This window comes from Notothenia coriiceps, unplaced genomic scaffold (assembly GCF_000735185.1).
Source record: "Notothenia coriiceps isolate Sejong01 unplaced genomic scaffold, NC01 NC01_scaffold00025495, whole genome shotgun sequence".
In the NCBI taxonomy this organism is placed as follows: domain Eukaryota; kingdom Metazoa; phylum Chordata; class Actinopteri; order Perciformes; family Nototheniidae; genus Notothenia; species Notothenia coriiceps.
The window spans coordinates 10347-14974 of NW_011358196.1; the positions used below are offsets into that span (position 1 = coordinate 10347).

General features: G+C 39.9%; 2 long non-coding RNA genes across 4 annotated transcripts; both read left to right on the forward strand.

Moving 5' to 3' along the window:
* Nucleotides 1-2058: 2058 nt before the first annotated feature.
* LOC104956159 (uncharacterized) lies at nt 2059-2722 on the forward strand. The gene is made up of 3 exons (XR_799514.1): nt 2059-2104; nt 2364-2446; nt 2677-2722. It is a non-coding gene; the product is annotated as an uncharacterized lncRNA (long non-coding RNA).
* A 90-nt stretch (nt 2723-2812) lies between these two features.
* On the forward strand, nt 2813-4038 carry LOC104956160 (uncharacterized). 3 transcript variants are annotated; one of them, XR_799515.1, is made up of 5 exons: nt 2813-2882; nt 3073-3244; nt 3335-3433; nt 3627-3859; nt 3948-4038. It is a non-coding gene; the product is annotated as an uncharacterized lncRNA (long non-coding RNA). The 3 variants fall into 3 exon arrangements; XR_799516.1 differs by having other exon boundaries at nt 3073-3220; XR_799517.1 differs by lacking the exon at nt 3073-3244 and having other exon boundaries at nt 2814-2882.
* The last annotated feature ends 590 nt before the right edge of the window (nt 4039-4628 follow it).

Genomic DNA, 4628 nt, shown 5'->3' on the forward strand with positions numbered 1-4628 from the left:
TTGGTGTGTCGGTTTTTTAGGTTGTTACCATTTTATTTATTTGGGTTTAAGGAGATTATTTGGTATTGGTTTTATTTATTAGTGTTTATCATGCGTGAGATGGTAGAACTTCTTGCATTTTATAAAGAACGATAGAGTTTCTGTTTGTTTTTGTGTTTTTGTCACGTGAGGCTACTTAGGTTGGATTTGATGGAAGTTGGTTTTGTTATGCGTGTCTAGATTAAGATAGATAATGTATTAATTATTTGTTATTGGTTAGATATTCCGGTAACAATGGTGGAAATTCATTCTTCAGGTTTTCAGAGTCTACTCACCGGTATTGTGCCATGCGCCAATATTTCTATATGGCGCTGGCACGCAAAGACGTCTGCCTACCTCATTGGCGAGTCTCATGCCTTCGTGACGAATAGTAATTGTTTGGAATCACTAGATCTGATCCATGGTTTGTGCTTAGATGTGTGTTGAGAGAACGTGTTGTTTGTAAGCCTGTGTATCTTATGGTCACCCACCATTGGTGGTTCATCATAACATGTATCTGATACTGTTCGTAAGATCTGAGAACACAATAATCAGCAAGCACATAAAGGGTAGAGAATTAATCGGGCGGGCGGTCTAAGCTAAGGTCTTAGTTCGACGTATCAAATATCAAGCACTTACGTATCAGTCTATTTATATTTTTCGGAAGTTCATTAAGTGGTTGTGTTTGATAAAATATTTTGTGTCTTGTTTATTGATTGTCGTGTCTACTATATTGGTGTTTCCCGTGCCAGTGTTAATGAGTTTGTGTAGATTATTTATCGATTGATCCTTTTTGTGTTTAATCGGCTTTGTGTTTTCATCATGACAGGATCTAAGCGCTGTGTCTGATCATTGTTAATAGGATGTTGTTTGTGGGTGGGTTTTGAGTGTGGCGGTAGTCTAGTTGTTTTTTATGTTGCTTTTGTTGTATTAATGTGTTTTTTTGGTGATTTCTACGTCATTGGTGCTGTGTTACTGCAGTATGGAAGTCAGTGTTAACACATAAAGGTGAAATCTTTCAGTCTGTCTAATATGTTATGTTAATATTTATTTTTTGAGGGGCTCTGTCCGTCATCCATGTGCGTTACGAGCGTATGAAACAAAACACGTAAATGAAGCTCAGTCTGTCTGAAAGTAGTTAAAACCGTAACAATGTTAGTTTCACTACTAATTCACTTTCTTCTGTTCTCTCCTGCCAGCTCCTGGTACCCACACCACAAACCCATACACTGATCTAGTATCTACACCATCATAAAACCAATGGCACTTTTAAGAGCCAATACTTCTGCAGAACCTAACAATCTGACCTAGTCTATCTACCTACCTTTTCTTATAGTTAATTGTCTCTATCTTTTTCTATCATTCATTATCTATTTCTTCATCTATCCATTCTCAATCTTACAATCTGTCTCTCTATCTCTGTTTGTCTTCATACAGCCAGCTGTTGCGCATGCTTCGGTTGTGTCTGTCTGTCTGTCTGGCGGCTGGCTGCTGGTGTTGCAATGGCAACAAAACACAACCCAGAACCCAATAATCCCACATCCAAAAGAAGCGAAACGTCATTGGCTTTGTTGAGGCTGAAGCATGAACACATCTTAGCTGCTGAAGCTAAGGTGGTGTTTTAACCCATATGACCTCATTCATTTTACCCACTTGAATGGGTCACTATTCTGTGTCTTATCCAAGAAATTGCTGAACAGGCCAGAAATGGATTTTGGATCAATGTATATGGGCTTTGCAAAACGGTTTCTCATTACACATTGGGTGCAGAGGCTGACTTCTATAAAGCTTGAAGCGTTTCAACTTGTTTAGCTTCATTAGTTGTATATGGTAGGAAGAACTTTGAAGCAAAAATGTTCTTCAAGTGAATGAATTTACTTTTATTTGTCCACTGTCATATGGTATCAGTTTATCAGCAACATCAACCGTATAATGAGTTGTTACTTGGTCACAGAAAGCAGCTGAGAGAGAGGAAACGGGCACGCTCTGTAGAGACACTTTACAGTCCCCTAAAAGGGGCTGTGTTGGACGTGGCAAGCCGAGAGGGAGGGTCGTTGGAGGGCGACGCCAAGGCTCTCAGCTACAGGTTAAAATCCCAATTATTTTTACATTTTATGAATTTACTAAGTAAATGGTTGAAAATCGAATTAAAACACAGTAATGCTTGTTGAGGGTCTACAATAATTCCAATATATAAACGCATAGTGACACTACAGTCGGAGACATTCCCACTGTGGTGTCATAAGAACTATGCTTTATTTAATTTCACAAGCTTTTAAAACAATAGGTAGATAATACAAATCATCAGTTATCTGTTGTTAACCCTCCTGTGTGATGTTTTACAGTCACATCCCCCCCGACTGAGGGCTTCCAGTCTTCCAGTGTGGAGGTTCTGCGTACTGAACCTTCAGCACAACACGAAATTTTGGTAAATCACAAAAATGGCTTTAAGTTTAAAACTAAAATCATTTTTTAAATAAATTTGTGGTTAGTGAGAGAAAATAACCTTATACACAACTGACAGTTCAGGAACTCGAACGAGGAATGTAATTCAGTAAAGATATTGGCCAGTTCCATACTGAGCAAAGAAATGATCCTTGATTTTTAGTGTTCATCTTTAAATATAGTCATTTTTAAAGTTTCCCATTCTGTTCACAGAAAAGAATATGGAGAGACTCTCTGACATTCTTTCCTCATGTCCTCCTCCTGAGCCAAAAAAGCTCTGCCTCATCCTGGTCTTTTCGGCAGCAGAAAGCCTCAGAGCGCTGGAAAGAAGCGAGACCACACCACCTACAATGCCTTCTAGAAAAGAGGCTGTTGGTCATCCCCTGTGGTGGCCTCTGCCACGAGCCGGCTGTTATTAGGTGAGATAACATTTACTTTATTTAAATTACTTTTACTAATTGTAATTTTTCAGTATTAATGCTCAGTGCCCTGCTATTTCAGCTAACATGCATGACTTTTGGGATGTTAGAAAACTGGATACCTAGAGAAAACCCACATGAAAATGAAAGTAATTCTAGGATATTAGAATATTTTGTATTTCCTCCCAAGGTGTAGAGAGTGTCTCCCCGAGGAGTGGTTCTGTGGAGACTGTGATGTACTTCATCACAAGAACCAGCCACTCCACAACAGGGACAGTTTAATGAATGGTTTTTTTTTAAACCAATTAGTCCAACAACGTGTCTTGTTAGAGTGGAAGGTGGATATGACACCCATGACCAAGGTATGCTCTCTCAAACTAGCATTTTGATGTTCGCATGTCTCTTCGGCCAGCATATAACGGTAATTAGTGCTTTTCTTTTTTTTTTGACAGCTTGCATATTGCCAACTGTGAAGGCACCCAACTGCTCCTGTAAAGGCACAAACTTCACTGTGGTACCAGGCAAACCAGTGATTTTAATTACCATCAATGGTAAACAAATATATATATATTTATATATATTTTGATTTCTATTGAATTGTTGTTATATGTTTACTGTTGTGGGCTGAGGCATTGTGCTTCCACTTGGAGTAAAACCTTCATGTAATATCTGTTCATCTTTGACTATTTGTAGATGGAACTGTTGTAAAATGTGTCTTAATTATGTTTATTTACTTGTTCCAAGGGCGTTATGACTTGTATCTGCCACTATATGTCTGTCAAACTTGCCAGCAGCAGTGGACCCCCGACTTGAAAGTCCTCCTTAAGAGTGGATACTGGCCAGCTTGGGTCAGTATTTCCACACTTTACACCTTGGACCTCCTGAGCTCCTTTGAAGAGCTCAAGGTCATCTCTCCGGGATTCTCCAGACAGGCCTTTGCAAAGCTGCTGGAGCATCGCACAAAGTGTGGAGGAAGAGTAAGTGTAAATATTCTTTACCATATTATACATTATAACATTTCCGTAAATAGACAAAATCACAGCAATATATGTAATTATCTTCCAGTCTGGACCTGTCAACGGAGATGCACTGCAGCGCAGCTTTCTGGAGTTCTCCTATGCCTCGTATGAGGAAGACCAGCTCTGCTGTGGTGCTCCTTTCTAGACCCTCCAGAAAAACGCGATTCTGCGATCGCAGAATTTACCGCATAATCAGCAAAATGGCGCAGATTTTTAAAAGGCCGCATGTTTATCAAAAGGCCGCATAATCCCCGCATTTTTCCACACAAAGTTGAGAAAAAAAAAAGGTTAATTCGTCTTGACGTGACGTCATCAGCTCGCGCATCACAGAATGTAAACAACACTGTACAGAGTGAAAGTGTGGAGCTCACACGATAGAGAAAACATCAAGAGGAAAACATCTAATCCATCTCATTTACCGACGAACATTTCTACTAAAGACCGGGCAAAAAGTGGGGCGAAACTATTCTGCACCCCGTGCAACTGTGTGTTGGAGCATAAGAGAAAATCGACGGTGACGACCCACTTTGATTCATTCAAACATTCGAAAATGCTTTCTGCTGCTGCGGACAAGAAAGCCAAACAACGCACGTTAACCGAGGCATCAACCTCAAAAACCCTTTCGAGGGCTTCAAGAAACGAAGTGAGTAGCCTCCAAGATTGAAGCTGGTCAGATAACGAACGAGTAAATGAAAACAGAATGAGGCGGAGAAGTGTGTGTGTGTGT